General features: G+C 40.5%; 1 long non-coding RNA gene across 1 annotated transcript; it reads left to right on the top strand.

The window, feature by feature from the left end:
* The first annotated feature begins 1,469 nt into the window (after nucleotides 1-1,469).
* On the top strand, nucleotides 1,470-20,522 carry LOC147754946 (uncharacterized). The gene is made up of 3 exons (XR_015329553.1): nucleotides 1,470-1,587; nucleotides 2,254-2,412; nucleotides 20,243-20,522. It is a non-coding gene; the product is annotated as an uncharacterized LOC147754946 (long non-coding RNA).
* The last annotated feature ends 1,124 nt before the right edge of the window (nucleotides 20,523-21,646 follow it).

The following is a 21,646-nucleotide window of genomic DNA, read 5'->3' as shown; positions in this document are numbered from 1 at the left end:
TCGTTCTCCCAAATAAGATAATCTAAACAACGTATTATTATAATTGACTTAACTGAACACAGGTACCTGTACACAGGTTCGTAGTGTGAAAAATATAGCGTTTGTTATCAGCAAATTGGCAGCTTTAAATTAGGCCTGTGGGAAGGACACTGATTACGGTCCGTGATTTTCGCACCAGTACTAGGACAAATAGTGAAACATCCGCAGAAGATTTTCTGCGGGTTGGTCGGTGCTTAGTTTGAATAGATCTCATAAAGGTTTCTGAAAGTTAAGATTGTCAATGTCCTAAGTTTAACAACACATCCGACATGTACCGTATGCAAAAACTATCTTCCCTATGATGGTAAGAGCTATATACTGGTGTATCTCAACACAGCTTTCAAGAGATCAAAACAGCGTTCTATGATCATGTAGGGCGCTCACCAAAATAGTTAGACAGTGGTCCTATTTCAGTTTTAAATAGGCTTTCATTTGATGCTGTAGGACACGTCCTGGGGTCGAAGCTAAACCCTCGATGTGTTCATTATTGTTTATATTTAGCGTCTACTACAGCACGTTCGTATTTGCGTTAGCCTTAAAAGGGGCTGGCCCCATGAGGCTTTCTACTGGGGGCGCGCACGAAAATCCGCTGGGGTTCAATGGTATCACACGCCTTTGTGACCTTCCATGATACGGACGCGTGTTTATCAAGATAAGATCTTGTAGCAACTATAATCTACAGATAAATTGCTACAAATGTCCTATGACGGTCGCAGTTATCTTTTAGATACAATTTATCCTTTAATTTGACTTGTAATTTATGCGACAAGCATTTAGCAATTATTCATTGTATCGTTGCGGTTAGAAAACACCTTTACGGAAAAATACAGAGGATCTATAAGATTCATCAACAAAAAACGTGTATGTTATGCTTATAATCTATGATATATGGTCGACGTCCAGACTTTCGAATTTTTAAATCACTTATGATTGCTCTAGCGATCTTTTCGGTGCGTACAAGCCTATCACAGTGGTCCTATCTCCAAGCAACAAAATTCTAATTAATTTTAATTATTCTAGTCTACGACAAAATAATGGCAAAATGAACTTGAGACCAGAGTGACTATCGTAGCTAAAGCAAGGAAGCTTTTTTGCAGGGTGGTGAATTTTACAGTAGCGTGTGGGTATGATTAATGGTGCGGAAAAGATATTTTTCTCAACGTCTGCACATCTCTGGAGTTATGCAGGCGTACGTAATCCTTAATATGAGGAGTAACTTAGAGTTAGTATCGGCTGTGGCTCCTTGTTAAATTAAATGTTTAGGCCTGCTTGTTGCGATCTATGCGACAATCGACATGTTTAAGTTGTGCAATTGAAACCTCATACTCGTGTTACACGTTACAGAAGTTATCTATTCTATTTATTTATATCCAAGTGAATGCTCGTCTTTTTATTACTCATTTCAGGCTCTTTTCGGCCGGGTACTACCGATTCAACTGATCGAATATCGTGCGTAGCCGTAGAGATGATAAGTTGACCATTTTTCATGCGATTTTACGTCACAATATTGGCGGCATACTAAACGTTTAATACTGTGGACACCTGTGGGTTAGTAATCTAACTTACTCTAGTCTATTATTAAGACAATTCGAAATTATGACAACATGATTGATAAACATGAAAAAACAAGGGAGAGAAGGTAAATGGATCCGTTAGTCTTACAGTTACTAAATATAGAGTACCACAAGAGCCAGTATTGAATTTAAGTTTATTTAATGATGATTTCTTCTCTGGGAAGAATATCATAGAATCTGTAAATGATACGTATCTATTTGGTGCGGAGAAAATCTACAACAACAAAAAAAAAAGCTAGCCTTATCGGCTTACTGGCTAAAATAACTGCTGGTTCAAAGTAATCAACTGAATATATGGAAAACTAAAGTATAAGAAGCTGACAATCATCTTTAGTCTAAATGTTCGAGTGCCAAGTCAGCCGAAGTTAACAACATGGCTACGAAGGCACAAATGAAGGCCATATATTCAGATTTCGAGATGTCCCTCTATCTATGAGACTCATCAAAAAGATTTTCTGATCCCATTTGTAACTGTATTTCACTGACTACGACAGCTAGACCTGCTTGAAACACCTTGTGAGATGTACTACACAGTTTTATGTGGAACGATTATCTTATATAACCTGAACAATATAACCAAAATAAATTTACGCACGTCTATATGCTGCGGTTTGGTATACTCTCGGTTTCAACACGGCAGACGGGACGAGCGTTCATTCAGTAGGTGCGTGTATAATAGCGTTGCAAAGGAAGGTTGAAAAACGTCGTTGACTTGGAACACCCAGCAGATTTGATCGCAATCTGGGCAATCTAAAAACTGCTTGGAAATCGGTGACAGCTCAACCAAGGAACAAGTTAGGTAAACCTAATCATTAACAGATCAACCTAAAGCGTCGACTTATCAATAAAAAAAAAAAAACACAGGAAAACATAATGCAGAGATCTTCACTGTACTAGGGAATACAATACTCACGAGCGAAAAAAAAGCGCCGAAGTGCAACATACATACCGAGGCTCTAAAAAAAAAAAAAAAACTATTTTTAGTTAGCAGTATTCACCAGAAAATCCGTATATGATAACCTTGCTGCACGCTAACCTGTGATTTAGCGATTTTGATCGTATTCAGACAGGGGCGTTCGCCCTTCTAGATAGCAGCTAATCACTGCCGTAACAGTATAACATTTTTTCGATAGATTTGTATCATTCTTAATAATGGACTCTCTCGGTGTTACTGTTTATGACTCTAGTAGTTGTAAAGTTATTCGATGCACTTGTACGAGGTAAACAAAAATGCCTACCTAGGCATAATGGTGTTCGGCGATTTTTATCTTATCAACGATACTGACATTACGTTATAGTTCATTTTAAATGTTTGCAAGACTCATGAGTACGCTAAACTTTCATCAATGATTTTATGTAAAATGACATATTACTTCTCCCTGGTGTTGATAAAAATACATTCATGTATTTGGCTAATCTAGATAAGTTGAACTTTAAGTTAGTTTAATCTCTGCAGTTGTATCGAATATAAATTATAGGACGCGTGCTACAGAGGCGGAAATCTTTAGTTACTAAGCAAGGAGCCCATTTCCATTGCACTCAGCTGTGGGTATAAACAAACTATACACGAATTTGTTTCAAGCTTTTCGATTTTTGCCATCAGTTGTGCTAACACTAATAGTAATTATATTGCGTACGGGTTCAGCTTTTTTTTTTTCTGCCATTTGAAAGTCTTACAAAACTTCTACAAAACGACGACGAAAAGTCTAATTATAAGTAAGCCCTTTTTTTATGATACTGGGTCTACGGATAGGGTCGAGCATACCGTGTGCCGGGTGTAATCAACTGGAAGTACAATTCGAGTTCAAAAGTTTTTTTAGGCGACAGCCCTCACCTACGTACGATATCAGTTACGTATATTCCATTGCGTGCGCTCTTCTGGAAAGGCAAATAAATGTTTTTTAGCACGCCAATAAAACATCTAGAGTCTAACGCGCTGCACAATTATTTGAAGCCAAGAAGATGAAGATTCATTCATTTACGTATCAGCTGCGAGCCCATACCATCTATGTGTCCGAAATCAATTCTGCTTAAGTGTATTGTATCGCGATCGAACGTATAGGTGCTTCTTTTTGCTGTTGTCATCAATCAGATAGATCAACATGGGATACGAGTTCTATGATGGATGTCTTATAGATAGCTTAGTGAAAAAAACGGTCACAGCGACTGAACGTTGAGTTAGTGATCTTCCTATCTTTATATGGTGATTATATAAAAAGCCAGTTGTGCTACAGTGATGCGGTCTTCCCATCTGTCACATCACACACACACATACACACACACACACACACAGAGACACACGCACGCACACGCGCACACACACACACACACACACACACACATACACACAGACACACACACGCACACTCACACACACGAACACAGAGTGAGCTTGCGTAAACTAAGTGGCCGTTTTTTGAATGCGGTTATTTTCTCATTTCCTAGAGTGTCAAGAGTGATGCGTTTGCTTTTAAGAAAATTAGTATTAAACTTTCAAAGGGAGAGACAGTGTCAATTTGATATTCCACTGATATTGCTTATGGGAAAATGTCTCGATTGTTACATGCAGACCTTTCACCTCTAGGAATCCCCGTACGACCCTGTCCGTATCACCGACAACATCACAGCAATAAGGTCCATGGTTTCGGTTCACGGAAGGAATTAGCATATGTGGTGAACGCTATACTAAACCATTGCGTCGGATTATTGGAATTGTCCTAATTTCGAAAAGCCACAAAACGGGCTCTCCGGCCCCAAGAAAAATTGCCATTCACAGTTAGAAACTGGGTACACGATATTGCCTCTTAATATTTTGAGTTGGGTCAATAGTTCGTGCCGAATGATATCTGATTATCTATTGAGTACTTGCTTGTCCTATTGTCTATTGAGTACAAATTGTTATTGAAAAGCAAAGGAGTGCGAGTTCTGCTTTTTGCACTCTCTTGAAGGGCATTATTTGAGAAGAGACTGCGCAATCCACGACTAGCACATCTGCACAACATCTAGCTGGAGAACTCAATGCAAAAAATAGGTCTTGAACGTACTGAATCAGGGCCCGCACGAGAATTTTTACATCCCTAATAGAAAGTAAATGCCAATAGCTCCAGAATAACATCAATAGTTTTTAATGTAACTTAGAAGCTATTCGCTTAGTAATAGCTTAGACCTATTGCTCGTTTTATCATACCCGCACACCATGGTTAGCGAAAATTAGAAAAAGATTGGTTTGTGCTTATTCCCCGAATATTTAGGCGGAGGCACGTGACGTTGTCATACTCGCGAAGACGTTACTGAAGCAAATCTATTCGTCAAAAGGGCGACACGTCGCAAAAATGATGATGTTGAAACACGCCATTGGCACCTATTGACTTGAATATAGGCAACCTGGCTGTGGACATCCTATGCAGATTTATTCTGTGCTATGCAAAGCGGTTTCTGTTATTTCAATTCCGCCAGACTTCACGTGCGTTAGGGTAGGCCACCTGGTCGATGACAGCCTGCCGGTCTGCAGAATTAATTGTGTTACTGGGCAAGTAATTACTCTGTTTGGCTTTGCCTCCATACGGACACCAGCCGAGATCGGCCCTTCCCTAACACAAACAAAGGTTGCCTCGGGAGAGTGAATGCTAGGCGAAGATTTAAATGGAAAACCATCGCGATGGACGCTTGGGTGCGTGTCGTAATGATAGCGATTTGTGGCTAGCGATCGTTCAGGCCAGTACAGAGCGCCTCGCCGAAGGAAATCATTTGCCTTTTACTCTATTCATGTACTTCAATACTGTGCAATATATATACCTCTGTGAAAAGTAATGTATTCTCACAGGTTTATAATTGCGTATGTGACTCTTTAGGTTTGCCTTTTAGGATGCTCACAACATATCATGTACGGAGTGTTTCCCAAGTAAACTCTTCGTATACACGTTTCTGCCGCCGACGCGACTGTCGTCAAAACCCAGGCTAAGGGCCGCTCATTTGTGGCATGCAGCAGCTTCGAATCCTAGACCGATTCCATCCTTCCTAAAGTAGGCTATCGTTAAAGCTTTTACGTAATCATCCATCAATTATACCAGCGTTAGACGTAAATTTTAGCATTTTATTACGTGCGCCTTAAAGTTCGTGTGAGTCTCTTGAACTTATAGTTTCGGTAGGATAGAGGTCATTTGTTGTATGATACAGTAATACATTTTACTATTATCATTATTATTTATTAAATTTTGTTATTTTTGATGCACATATGACGCACTCTAGAGAATATTGTTTATAGCAGTTGCTCACGTGAAGCCAACGACATATAATCGCATTGCCTAAGTATGCAGATGAGAACGAACTTAATGTCTGGCGACCTGCATGCGGCGTCCTACTCCCTTGATCTGGCGCCCCATCAAACACGAGTTTCTTAGATATAAAAAAATATGTGGAAATGATCCGGGTTTATATTATCAAGCTAGTACTGTCAATATACTTCATTTTATGCTAGGAACCAGCTGTCTGAAAGAAAACCTAACAGCTCGAGTACCGAAACTCGAAAAATTTAAGTGATCTGGGGATTGGCTATTGCGGTTTCGGATAAGATGGCTGGTCGAACGACTTCTACAAAAACGTTTACATACGAACTCATATATGTATTAAATAGAAATCAATGTAAGGCTCAAGTTCAGATGCTTCTTATCAATCTTCCAATTACCAACGAAACCTTATTCCATTTAGTATGTTGTTTAATAAGTGCCGACAAATAAAGTGACCTGTTCAGCAGTTAAATTTGTCTCGGCTTACGTTATTCAAGTTTAGATAAGGCAGTGATACTTATAGGCGTCGAAAGCAACGGGGATGCACAGCTGTCGTTGTCCGTGGCGGGCCACAAAAGCATGCTTGCCCTTTTGTATGACGAGATTTTAATAAAACACTGTCATAATGCGACCGTCAAAATCGTAAAAAGTTATTACTATTTTTTATTTATTATTTCAATAATTTTTAGCTATAGTTGTATATTTTCGCATTCGGGTAAATTCGGAAGGGGGGAATTAAGAACTAAAGACGCAGTATGCCGTATAAAAAGTATCTGCAATAGGTGACAAGTTACCTAATTTATTTCTTGTGTGTAATGAATTGTTCCCCATAGTGGAATCGAACGCCGTCTTCCAAAAAGAAAGACTTTATCTGGTCTAAATCGAGTATTAATCCCCTTACACTGACTTCCCAACGCTACTAGCAACAGTCTTTTAGGTAAGTAGGCTGCCTCTTGCAAGCTGTTTACGTTAAATAATCCATCTTTCATCGTAATCATTTGCGTGTCTGCTCGTGGGCCTGCTTTAGTACACGTTGCAGATATTTGCGAATGCTGAGACTTTGTTGACGCAGAAGGTCCGCACCTGAGAGCGAATCCGTAATTGCGACTGGGCGTCTGTGGTGGTCCCTCAAACCTGACCGTCTTCTGTAAAGAAAACGATGCAGTTCTTCTTTTATATCAAATGGATATGTCCATCCCGCAGAGGTACGATAAACGCGTGGCAACCTGTATCAGCTAACTCATTACAGAATAGCTCCGACGCGCCAAGGGGAATGTTCCTTCTGAGCCTTACTTCAACTGATAGGAAGAAGGCGAACGGAAATCGCTTAGTTTGTGCGTATAATGTTGGCTGACGCGACCTAAATTCCCATTCCCTATCGTTGTTTTGTCCAATATAAGGTTCGTATGCCTGGAGAACCCAAACCTCTCATAGACAGCGTAATGTCCTCAGGTGACGTTGGAATTAAACAAATAAAAGTATTTGAACAACCTTAGGACTAGAAGAGAATGATCGAAGGTAAAGTATCCGAGGATATTGTCTGAGTTAGCAATTGCATCTCTCGAATCAAATATTGCCGGAAACCATTGAATTATTACCAAGAGGGTCGTTAACGGCGGACGGACAAAACAACATCTGAACACATCGGCTGGTGAATAATATGTATGCTGTTACGGCCCGAACCAATCCAGGTATTCCCGTCGATATCAATAAATAAAGGCTTGATGTTGCTTGTATAAGCAATATAGCGGGGTTGTTTGTCCTAATGGATATGTGCCTAAGCGTTACTTCCTGTACGCATTGGACAAAAGCCCCTTTTTCAGGACAAAACGACAAACATCGACAGTGTATCGTTTCGGCAGCTTAAATGAAAATCAGCCATTATCTAATCATTCCGTGCTGAACGTATTTTTTTTGGCCGTTTTGAACGCTTACATCTCGGCTCAAAGTATAATTCTGTTGGATTTTTTCGCACGTAGCATATTCAAGATACACTTTAACGAGATTTCGCCCACCGAAACCGCTTGATGCTGGTTACTATTAAAAAGATGCTTGCGTGTTAAAAAGGTATACTTTAAAAATGACTAGGTAGCAATGTAGGTCTCGAGCTGAAGTCCTAATCACGGCATATTAATTATATTAACTAAATATGACCGTTAAAAGTGGCACCGTATACCTAGTGCTGCTGCAGTAACCCCGAAAAAAATTTTCTCGAAGTGTTCATTTTTATTTAGATACAGCTTCGGCACAAATGTAAAGAGAGGTTCTCGATCTGCACGTGGAACCGTGTAGCGGCATCAGTTTTACAGTTTGGCTAAAAATTGATCATTATGGCTGTATGTTGATCGGTGCCAGGCGAGGCAGTGAGAAACCGTGCCTCACTACGCGTTCCACCCCGATTATGGGGTATACAGGCTCTGAATTTTTGGGTGAAGATAGCCACATGACCAGCGTTCATCTACTTGACTAATTCACTAGCCGACTTTCTTCTAAAGTGCCTTCGGTAAGAGATGCATCCGAAAATATCGTAAATGAACAAAACTTTTTAATCTTTTTATGCGTGGAATCCGCATCACAAATGCAGGGATATGCCAGGCTACTTTGGCATCTTTTTATCTTGGCAAAGGAGGAAATATGATGGATATTGAAAATGTACTCTTTCACCAGGGCCGTCCATGCTTGGGGTTTGAGTTGGACGTGAAATCGTGCTCGCGATACGATTAAGGTACAAAAAAAAATACAACGGTGATAAAGTTACGTTTTCAAACATAATATATCTATACCAACACAGTATAAGAAGCCGGTACAAGTTTTTAGTGTTTTAGGAAACCGTACTACTCTATGAAAAATCTAAGACCTAACTACAAGAGACGAAATGACACGATAAAAAGCTGCGATCTTTGTATGTTATTTTAATTTTCACATTAATACGGAATTCTTTATCCCAACTTTTGTGTGAACTGCCCCTTAATCACTTCTCAACAAAACGTGAAACATTGCAGGGGCAACCTGTTTACAGTTTATCTAACGATTCATAAATCGGCAGATCCTGCAGCTGTTAGGTTTATTTACTTTTTTCTTTAATGCTTGTTACCTTCTCTCAATGGTCCGCTACGAGTTAGCGGTGGTAACCATGTGCTCTTATCTGTGGCTGTTACTACAACACTTTGAGATGCATTTTGAGACGTTACAACCTAAAGCTAAATGTTACGAGTTTTATGTCGGGCACGATCGTTATACGTTCTACCAGATGGCCGGCTCCCAGCAACAACCTGGGCGTCTCTATGTCCGTATTCGAGCCTGGACCGCTACGTACCCCTAATAACCAAATACGTTACCCACAAACAAAAATTACAAACTGGGATAGGCAAACTGTTCAGTTTCTGTTTTTTTTTTTCGACTTTTATACTAGCTACTGCAGGCAGCTGGTCGTTGGTACGTAGTCAAGCGTACGTATGCCCGATTTCAAATCCGAACTAGGATATATTTTGCGGTTCTGTCGGGAAATACGTGTCTAGTGTGCCGTCACGGTAACTGATACATAAAATACAGTACAGCAGCAAAATGCAACCGCCTACTCTATGCTTTCGAAGCGTCCTGGTTAAAAAGGTACTCTCGGCTAAGCAACACTTCATTAAGTAATCATTCATGCCCTATTATGGGTCTTCGCGCGACCGTCTCATGTTCATCAGAGAGACAAGCAAACGAGAAAAATTCCAAACCGTACTATTGTGCCCATATCATAACTATTCTTCTATAGGCCGTCGTTATTGAAAAGTTTCAGAACTTATTTTTATTTTTTCTAAAAAAGGGCTGGCAACAGCTGGGCTGAATCGACAGCAGTAACATAGCGAGTGTCAATCGAAGATGCCCAGCCGAACAGCAAAAGATAACAAAGACAAGACTAACTTCGTTCATTCCTCACGAAGTAACGCACCGAAATTTCGACAGGTCTGAGGAGTGCTCGAAGATACAATGGTTTAACAAGCCATTGGCGTTCGGCGGCCATGGGTTCGTTCGATCCGTTCTCACGCCCACCAGCATCTCAAGCGGTGTCGTCTTTTTCCCCATTGGACGCGTTCGTTATATGTTCATCTGGTCTACATTTGCCTTCTGCTGGCGCTATATCGTTTCAAGTAACGGAAGTAAAAGACCAATAAACTGAAGGTAAACAACGTCTGTAGAATAATAGAAAGCAAGCGACTATCGCACGACTGATCAATGATACTGCACAATAAATCGTAACGAAGTCTCTTCGGCGATCGGGTATAAAGCGTTTTAAAGTGTTGTTGAAGAATAAAAGCGTAAGTGGTTAAAATTGGGACGCAAATTGAAAAAAATGTATCTCAAGGGCTCTTATTCGGTTATTATTTGCTTAATTCATTTGTGTGTTACAGCGGCAGAATGGGTAAACGTTACAAAATAGTGTGTTATCTATGATGATACTGTTATTAACGTGTTTTTTTTTTTAGTAAACATACATATTCTTGATGCGAACATATACATGCAATAGCCACCCCAAAATATGTGGTATACTGAGTGATTATTTGAGACGTAAGCGAAGACGGCTTAGACTGGCAACAAAGGAACGAACGCCATAACGCATAGCTACATACAAAAGTGGCTTTGCTAATTCTCCACTAACTACTATCTGGCCATTATAATTGATATTGATTCTTACAAAACCACGTCACAACAGCCTATCTCATTATCTGGGCCTATTAATTATCTGGGCTACTAATACCAGCAAAGACATAATACGAGCGACTCACAAAATGGCGGCTATTTTTCCCGTAATAACACCGAGTCGAGTACAGTGTCGGCTTTTCCAACGGACTGCTAATTTGATGGCACAAACTTTTTATCTAAGAGTATATACAAATGGATCTTACTCCAGTTATTATACTAAATTAATTAGGTGAGGCAAGTCTTGCTCTGGCACATCTACGAGTACGAAACAATTTCTATTCGTAGCTAGAGGGGCACGGTAATGAAACGTCACACTTTCCGATATCTACACAATATCACCTGAATTCATGATATCAGTTTGACTATATTGAATACAACGGCACTGTTGTTTCTATAATTGCCAGCGAGTCCAACTTAGAAAAATTATCTATGTATCTTCAAATTGATTTTATAACAATCTTCGAAGAAGATCGTTTCTAAATCAGGATTTCTATTAACGTCTCGAAAAGTTAGCTACGCCAAAGCGGATTCTCTCAAAAACCTGTCTCAAAAAATCTCGCAAAAGAAAAAGTGCCTGAAATAAGAGGAAAATAAAGCAGGGACCAATTTCAGTTAACCTACGATGTCGCTTCGCATATTAGCAAGCATTGACGATTCGGGTCGGCGACATGGCCGCGTTCATCAGCTATTTAGATAGCCCATCGACGGAACTATTTCGTGTTGTTGTAGCAATGTCCTGTAAAGCGTCCGCGGACGGTGCCACCGAAGCCTGTATCTTGTCACTCCAAGTGATCACTGTCTCGGACCGCTGTGGTGTCAAGCGAAGCGATGATTGCCATGTTCATCTTAGTTAAACATAAACGGCGTTCGGGAATAGACGAGAATCGGCCAAAAAGGTACGAGACAAAAGGCTTGTGCGATGTCCTGCGCTTAGAGAAAAAGCAAACGCTAAGATCGCCTCCGTCGCCCGTCGTCTTGCTGCTGCTGCTGCTGCCCCCCCCCCCTCGCCGTTCTGGGCCAAGGAGTGAATTCACTTAAAACGTGCAATCAATGGGTCCTGAATAACATAACGACGACAATTGGGACGACGCCGAAGTTAGCACAGCGACCGAATAAGGGAGCTGCTAAAAGCAGCAGAGCCCTTACAGCTACAACGACGAGAACGGTTTCAGCTATTCACTGGGGAGGGCGATGCAAGTTTTAACGTCAGGACTAGCGCCCAAGGATGTTTTCACCTGTACGGTTCTTGTCAAGGGATTCCTCAAATGGGTTAGGGCTCGCGTGGGCGCATAGAGGCGCATGAACACGCAACAAATGAGGGCCGACACTGTCTAACAAAGTCTTCCACAATGAAACCGCCCGCCACAAGCTATGTTACCAGCATTCCTTTGCGCTTCTTAGTGCTACGCGTTTCTTTATTGTCGTTCGTGTAAAGCAACATCACAACAATGTTTATATACGTACCGCTAATTCTGTAGTTCCTTATGGCTTGACAACCAGTACTACAAGAACCAGCGAATAACACCAACTGCGATGACGACGACGACGACAACGATCGCAACAGCAGAAGCTGAAACGTAAATGCAACGGCTATAGCGATGTCTTGCGCCACAATAAAAAGCCGTCAACTGCACACAGCATAGATTTAACGACGGCGTTCACATGAACATGGATGAATTTTTGCGTACCTACTTCAACTTCAGACCTTCGCGAAAGAAAGAACGAAGCAGTACTTAACCTATTGCTAATTATTCGAATAGATAGAGGCGTTTCTTTGTTGGTACAGTCGCGTAGTGGGTTCTCTTTTTCGGTTACACTAGAGTCATACTTCGACGTGCATTTTATATTCGTTCACGTTTTTGTACTCGGCGCACGTATTCCACGCTGAAGCTTCGACTCGGTCCTCTAATCACTGTTACGTTCATTTATTAACGGACGTTTTTTCGTTTCGGAAACCAACGGCCAACAAGTAAGCTGATGTTTTCCCATTGCAGTTTTTCCATAACTATTGACTCATCTACGCGCTGTGATGGCAAACATTTAAAGACATAGTTCCTTACCGTACCAACGTACCGCCTGGCGCAATGTAATGGCCGTCTCGTTTTCATTTCAAAGTAAATACTACTACTTCATTTCTATGCAATTAAAAAGAATCTAATAATACTATATATATATATTTGAACACGGTAACAATCTATACAAATAAGCACTTGCCATATGCTATACTCTGAAGCAATGCACGTAGATAGTTCGCACAGTCTCCACCTAGACCCAAATCGACCTGGAAAAAGCCTAATCCGACTACTGCACTAAAAATCGTTTTTAGCGTGGTCTGGAGAAACCTCGTTCAAGAACACTACACAATTCTCCATAGGCTTAAAATTATAAACTGAAACTTCTCGATTCTGGAAAAGTGAGACGGATAGCGTATAACGGAATTCTGATCATCTATTCGGATCAGTAGATGTTTTGTGAAGTAACTCGAGCAATTAAATTAGTGTTCTTGCTACCTTATATGTACTGAACGCATCGATCTGAACCGCCATCTTTGATAGGCTGGAAGCCATTGTTTAAATTGACATCTATTTCGTGTAGACCTAACGTCACGGTTTTCTATACCCGAGAACCTGGTGAAATGGGCTTGCTAGGAAAAGTAGCTACACTCGAGGCGCATCTGTAGCAACATATATATATATATATATATATATATATATATTGACTGAGTTTTACTTCGTCGTTCCTATGCAACTGTTTTGCTTCTCTCCGGCTTTTGTGTTTAGTTCGCTTGACAGTTGTATAAAGCTATACCACCCTGCGGATTCGCAGAGAAGGAACTGCGTACACGATCCTAAGCACCGGAAGAGATTTCAGGCTGTAGACGTCGAACACGGAACATCTTATAGCCTAAAAGAAAGCTCAGCCAGTATCGCCTTTCTTGTGGTATAGACCTTCGGTCGGATCATTTATTGAACTACCAAATATCATAATTTTCACATATGGCTTGACTAAGACATGCTTTTGATTATTCGTAGGATTCACAAGTCGCCCTTATATTGAAACTGTTAATCAAATTCAAGAATTTGCATCGCTGAACGAAAACATGGACGTTCGTGAACGGAAGGATCTTTTCTCTCAAAGTGAACACCAAACGGCTTACCCACTCATCCAGTTTTTGCTCGAGTTATTCCAGGTCCGTTAGTTAGTCGGAATAGGCCACTTTCAACGATTGCTAGACAATACAGGAAAACATAACAATACAATTCAATCGCCATAGATCCCTTCTAACTTCGTTCTGTCCTTTCGCCTATCATCCCTATCGCCCCAGCATAAAAAGGGATTTAGCTTATTATCATTTGTGTCGTCTTTTTACCGATAGCGATGAACAGGTGATTCTGTTGTTAGTTTTCCATTGTTTCTGCTCATTTGATGTCTGTTCCGTCTAACGTTTGTGTAAGAGGTCGTCGAGAAGCAGATAGCAGCAAGCCGCCTGGCTGGTCAGTAAGCTGATCTATATGGCTCGCTTGGGCTGGATGGCCAGTTCCCGCCAGTAATTTGTGTGCATGTCGCGTTCGGGCTGTTATTGCGTGCTGCGGTGCGTCTGGGTGCTGCCAGGTAACGTTGTCCCTACGGTTTTGACTGGTAAGAGATAGCTGTCGTCATTATGTGTTCTTAAAAAATGCACAGAGTTGCAGCTGCTATCATCGGTGCTGGTGAATAAGAGTCATCCCCGCTGAAACAGCAGCGATTGGTAGCGCTGCTGTCGCTGCTGCTACTTCTACGATGGCGCTCCGGTAACCGCAGTCAACAGCGACCTGAGTCGTTCTTGGCGCTTTTAGTCCAGGTCTGCCATGCCGTATCTTCGCGCACACATTTGAAGTCCCACGAATTAGGCTGTTGAGCAGCTGAGAGGCTGTTGTCGTGGCCGTCGCCAGCTGTAACGGCTGCGAGGCTCGTGTTTGGCCCGCCTAACTGGGTTACCTTTTAAATGTTAGCAAAGTATAACAAAGCAGAAATCTTGTAGATGGCTACGACACCCCTTACACCTGCAACCAAGTCTGACTAGAAGCAACTCAATGATCTGTATATGTGTGTGTCTGCGTTTTTTGTACCGTGCTTTCGCCCCCCTTCCAACTAATCTAAAACTTACGATAATAATGAAAACTCTTGGCCCTTTCAAGTTGACCAGAGAATATTGTAACGTCACGAAAATGAAGATGTCTATTAATCTCGGCTATCTGCTTTTACCATAGCTGCATTATCTATATAAACGACCCGCTAACGGTAACTTTGAATTTTTAGGGGCGTTGCAATCGTAGCATAAATTAAGAGAATACAGGTTCGCATTGCAAAGATTAAACACCACTGTTTTGTTGAATATGCCGATTATTTAATTATTTGATTGAAAGTACACGTAAATATAGTTTAAAAAAAATAACTATTTAGGCCACTTAGGGAACAAATTGTAAAAAATAGCAGTTGGAACGCAAACCTGCTAGAGCCTGTGCGACTCGGAACTTAGTTGCCCCCTTTCAAAACGACCAAGTGATATCGTTAACGATTATCTCAAGTGCGCGCCTGGTAAACATCACGCTTACACTCTATAGTGGATGACAATTTACAAACACTCATACAGCTTAGCCTCTTTTTTTTTCAGTAATTTTTTACCAGCCATAAAGTTTCTACAAAAGAGTCACTCGAAACGATTATGCCAGCCGCTGGCAGTTAGTGGTCACGTATATTTCAAAATTATATTTTAATAAGTATTTATGCTGCAATAACAAACGGTATTAATTAATTAGGACGAACTATTGCTAAAATATATGATAATAAAAACTTACGTAAATCAGTCCGCATTTGGCTGAAACAAAAAGTATAACACAAAGAAGAGGTTCAGCAGTGAGACCTGACTGGCTTTACTGCGAAGTTTTTAAAATTCAAAAACCTATGAGATAACTTTTTCCCTATGGAATTATTTATCACGCATTACACTATACATAATTCAAGATGTAAGCGTTATAAAGCAGTTACTCTGAAGACTTAAAATAGTAACAATAGTATACAGGGCTGCCGTGTTTCTTTAATGAAGGGGAAGCGCTATATTACATCCAAGATTTTTTTTAATGCATTCACAACCTACAAGCACAAGATCGTCAACAAAACACAACGGTTTGACAATGCTTTACGTCTGAAGTCTAAGCCCCCGTCTTGCCCTTGCGGGGCTTTAGTTAAACACAATGATCTTATTATCGTTCTGCACAATATATTACAGTGATATTATTAAGCACATTGAAGTCCACCACCACCATGGCCGGCGGGACCAACCGGCCTCCTCAGGAAACCTTATATTGGGTCACCTAAATTTCAACGACATCTTCTCTCATCTCAGCACTTTGTAACTACTATTCACTGTTACTATGATATTTCTTTAACCCGTTTCTTTCATGTACTGATCTTTGGGCATTATCCAGTCACTCATTTCAAATGATTGCGGCGGTTCTTCACGGCCTAATGGCCAGGTGAGTACTTTTCGGTAGTTCGCTCTGATTCGCAACCGCGAAATACGACCGAATAGGAGAGTGAGGTACAACAGAACTTCAGGGGGTTCGTGGACCCGCTCAAGGAAGCTTGCATCAGTTAAAAACGAAAACAAATACCAAAATTGTACCATTTCATAAGGTTGCATCAGTCGGTACGGAGCAGCGGCGGAATCACAGTCCTATCTGTTTGTGTAATATTAGATATGGGATAGACCCAAGGCTTGACCAAACCATAGGAGACAATTAGCTGATAAGCCTCTGGTTGGAAGAGGCTAGGGGTCACTGCTTCAGGTGTTGTCAACGACACATAAAGGCTATACAATTTGTCTGAATAGAGAAAATTATTTTATCACACCATAAGGCAAATAAACGGCGCGCTGCTAATAATTAGCAAGCGGTCTATTTAGGGCTGTGTTGAATTAGCTGCGGTATGAGAAATTAACAGAATTATAATAAACATATTAACTTTGTTTTGTGCGGCTTAAAACACTTCAGTTATTGTAACTAAATGAAGTAGTAATAACAAACAATATCGACTTCATAGAATTAGGCATGCTGCGCTTGATTGTAATAAACATTACGATCAAAGAACATTGAGGTACGATGCTCAAGACGCAGCGTGCTTTTTCGCAAGGTTACTCCTATAAAAATTGAGATGTTACCATTTGGAAAATACTGACCGAAGGGTCACTAAGTACGTAGGGAGAATTAGAACCAATTCCTCTTCAGGAAGCAGGTCTACTCGTTTTACTATATATATCTCTATGTTTTTTTTTTTCGAACACATTTCGTTGATCTGTATTATTGTAGATATTTAACTAAGCTGAGTTTAGTAGATAAACTATGATACGACGAAAACGTCGCATCTGACGCGCCGTTCCGACGTAAAGCGACCACTACGTTTTTATATGGTCCAACTATATTAGTACCATTTGTTAATAACAATCTGTATTGTATTGTTTTCAGGTGTACATGTTTATGCTGTTATGAATCTGGCCATGAATAGCCCGATGTATATATAGGTCTTATAAAAGTGACACTAATAAATGAGCAAATATATCAAACCAGTTCGGTAAAAATTTAGCTAGTAAGGTAATGTGTAGGGTGCTGCTTTTGCCACAGACCCCTGGGCATGATGTCTAACAATAAGATGTAAATCTTTTCGGTTTGATTTCAAAAAAAAACTTTTTAATCTGACGATTGCGCAGTAGATGACCGGTGTTTCAAAGCTGGAAAGAGAAATTCACGTCGCTAGATAAATCAGTGAACGGAGTGGCACAAGAAACCCTACCAGTTCCTATCACCCCTCGCGTCCCCACGCTATTTGGTTGTACTATTGTGACGGCGTCGTCGTCGTCGTTGTCTCATTTGGAAGATCGCAACTAGCCATCGAAGATGAACAAACGACGCTCCAGGGGGTTTACTATTATATGTCCAAGGAACTGGAGGAAATAATGCGCAAAAAATGCAGAAAATACAATTGAGTTGCTTGTTCCATTTGTTGTTGCGTTATTGCTTATAGCGGATACTTTTACATCAAAGCGAGCCTAGCGAGGATTCTCCGCAAAGAAGTTCAATTACATATATATATATATATATATATATATATATATATATAATATCCGTGTGTATGCGCGTGTGTGCATATCCACCATGCACTGTGTATACTGCTGTCGATCGATCACTAATGATTAATTGAAGTCGTAGTAGCATCAATACTGGCAGGCACTAAACCCCTATCGAAGTAGTTATTGAACGGCTTCGGCAGTGAACTATCGATACCCCGACGTTACTAGCTTCAACAACAGGGCTCGATTATATAGTGAACTCATTCTATGGACAAAGTAGGGTTTTGTTCAGCACGTAACAATTTGCCATGTTCGAGCGTATTTTCTTTAAAACAAACCGAGCAGTCTGTCTTTGATTTCCTTGCAAGAAAATTTACAATCAACAATTAGATTAATATTGACAAAATTTCGTACGCGAACTTGGATACACGCACGCATAGCCGAGCGCTCACTGAAGACTTCGGCATGATACGTTCGACCGAAGGAGCTCTCCACGCTAGCGCACAAAAAGATTGTTGGCGAGCTATGTCGCTTGCTGTCATCAATGAGGGCATCAGCACCGGCAGTCGCATAGATCGGCCATCGTGCCTACTGACGCGTTCGTCAGCCTGCACCGGGCCGGATAGCCAGGCGCCAAAATTCTCGTTGCTAGAAGCAATTGAAGAACGTACGTGCACATACGCCACTCAGTACAAAATCTGCCTCCTTTTTTTGGTCGAACGTTTTGCTTTTTCATCGATTTTATATTTGAATTTGTTTAAAATACGAGAAAACGTTCAAAATTATATGTCGCTAAGACTGATGTAGGACTCGTACATAGCAGAGGCGCAGGTGGCAGTAGAATGATGCCGCAATTGTCACGACTTCATATCGTTATATTAATAGAAAAATATACATATTTACTTAACAGTACGTTACCAACAGTGAAACCGACGGAAAATGAAGTCGACGTGTGTATTTGTTGTTGACGTCAGCAACGGAGGCCTTAAGCGATAAAGCATATATACATGGCGGAAGCAAAAAAAAAACAACGATTTACAGTTAAATTGTGTTCCAGGGCTGCGTGAACTAAGCAGTGTGGACTGTATATATAAAGAAGGACAACTATATGCTTACGTGCATGATTCGGAAGGAAAATTTACGCTTATTGACTAGAACAATATACAAACTAATGACAACTGAAAACGATTTGTTTTCTTCTTTCGGTACTAGCCAATAATTACATTTGCTAGCTATATGGGTTGTTGACGCATATACCGAGTACCAGATAATAGAAACGAAAAACATAGCAGAAAAACTCACAGTATACAGTACATATGAGTAGATTGTTCTCTATTCAAAAAGAACATATTTAAAGGTCGATGAATTTAGTGGATCTATTAGCTTTTGCTGAACACCCCATTCGGCCGTGCCAATTGTACGTTTCGCAGGCATGTCTATTGTACCCCAAGCAAACGTACCCCACACTCGCTGATAAATTGAGTCAAACTCGAAATCATCCAAAGCGTAAAGCATGTCCTTCGGACTCAGGAGTTAGCTAAACTACAAGATGGCCAAACATATATGTATGCACACATACAGAGTAATAATTGATTGCAGCTCTGTACAGTCACGAAGGCTGACTTTTCATTGTTGCATTCATTTGTTTATAGAAAACAAAACATCGTGATGAGTTGCCGGCTTAATATGATATGGATATCACAGAATTGCTTCTGTAAAATATCTGAAACATTAGAATGATTATTATCTTCCCTCTCTGACAGAGGAGTTGAGTATCAGATCGAGACTAAGTTTGAAATCGCACGAGCAACGTTGTACGTGCTTTAAATTATTGCCAGAAAGGGCCACACGCGATTTACTATGCAAACACTTTTTTTTTTTAATCATATTATCTTTTATGAGTAAAACTTCAAAGAAGAGCCTTGACCTAAAAAACGCGCGGTCTCAGGAGCGTGTACACCTTTGTCAAATCGAACTTGTACGGATACAATATATATGTATATATATTATGACGTCGTTCACATCAATGGATAATAGCTGCACGTAGCGGTTGGTGAATGATGACAACTGTTCGTAAAGGCCATGCATGCTTCATCCAGCGTGCACTTCCTAAGGAATGTAACATTGAATAGGACGAACGGCTAAAACAACAGTTTTAGGTAAATCGAAAAAATTCGATACGACAAGACCCAGGTCACGGGCTTCAGGACAATTCCATGGGCAAGAAGCAAGAAATTTACATGGACCGTTTGTAAAAATCAAAATAAACCACTATAGATCTGGATAGTGAGACGCATTGGGGAGCAAACGTTTAGTGATGAATGCCTTCGAAGATCTTCAACGTTGACTTCATTCTCTGCCTACGTTTTTCTATCACTCAGATTCAACGGTGTTATAAACGACAAATGTGACTAAATAAACATACTATCGTAATTATAAACAGGAAACAACTGTACACAAACTATATCCTCCCGCGCTCAAACCAATATGCTCCTGATCAAAAAACAACATGTGATAAATATTAATTTACTTTGTTATCTTTTTTGCAGTCGTAAAAACAAACATGTACTCGACCAGGTTAAAACCGAACGCCCTCTACTTCGAAGTCTCAATCGCTACCTCCAGTTTTACCACGTGGAATGTTACCGCGTACTTCATCTAAATGTAGAAACATCGTATCTTTTTTAAAACATTTTTACATTGAAATACATCCCCTGGCTACAACGTCTAGGTTAGTTTAATTAGGTTACAAATGAGCTGGGGTTACAACGTAAAGTAGTACATCATCACACTATAATAGCAAGAATTACAAACTTTTTTTAGATGGGTTAATGCGAATAAAGAAAACTATTACTAAACGAAATGTAGCAATTACTTGAATATCAATGCTCATTAAGATATCTTTGCCCCTCCGAGCTTCAGAACAAGAATAAGGTTAAGCTTTATCAGTCGATTTCGGAAATGATTGAATATTTCATCTGACTTTTTCGGCAATACCTGAAGCAACAGCGACAGGCTGGCTGAGCACAAGTCAGCGTGAGAGCGAAATCAAGCGCGAATGCTGCGTTGACGTTGGCCGGTGAAACTTCCAGCTTCTGTTAACATAATGCGCGATGAGAAGGAGAAGGATAACAGCGAAAATAACGAAAACCGCAGCGTCGACATAAAAAAAAAAAACGAGAAAAATAGCCCGAGTTATCGCGCATACAACCGACGTCGGCGGCCGCTGCCGCGACCACCATTTCACTTCAGCAATAGCGCCGCATAGCCCAACGGCAGCTAGGTAGTTGACAATATAATGGCGATATTCTGTGCGGAAAGCCGAAAATAAAGTACGCCGTGGGGGTGTTCTACTAGTCTTGCATTCTATGATCAATCAAGTCGAAACACTTTAATACCAAAAACTTACAATTGTGTGATAGGTAATGGTGTTGTAACTTTTCTGTGTTCTGGCCATATTTATATGTCTACCATCGTCGCGTTCTCGTGTACGCTCTATTCCCTGGCACGATCGTATACATGGGAAAAGAAGCTTTGAAAAAATTCTGCATGCCCAAAAGCCCCTGACTGGTGGGCTAAGTTGAAAATTTTCTTTGAATTGAGATTGATTATAGCGAGGCAAAAATATGGCAATGTGACAATAAAGCCAGCTCTTCGTATTTTGTGCGCTAGTGACTAGAGCGACCTTTTTTACATAGCATGCAGTACATTTTAAGCCACGGCCGACGTGTCGATATCTAGCATTAGAAGCTGGCCACGTATCGCTGACGGCAGGACGATCGTTACAAAAAGTTAAACCTGCCTAAATTACGTCTACAGTGTCTCACAATAGTGCTATGCTGTAATAAGTATCATATCATATGCCAGCATCTCGGGGTATAACAATAGCTTCCAAAGAGTTGCGGGTGACTATATTGGCCAACCCGCAATATATCCGCATATATTCAATGGCA

Source organism: Varroa destructor, unplaced genomic scaffold, assembly GCF_002443255.2.
Source record: "Varroa destructor unplaced genomic scaffold, Vdes_3.0 BEIS01000006.1, whole genome shotgun sequence".
NCBI classification, from domain to species: domain Eukaryota; kingdom Metazoa; phylum Arthropoda; class Arachnida; order Mesostigmata; family Varroidae; genus Varroa; species Varroa destructor.
Note: the sequence above shows the minus strand (reverse complement) of the source record. Positions and strands in the feature narration are given on the sequence as shown.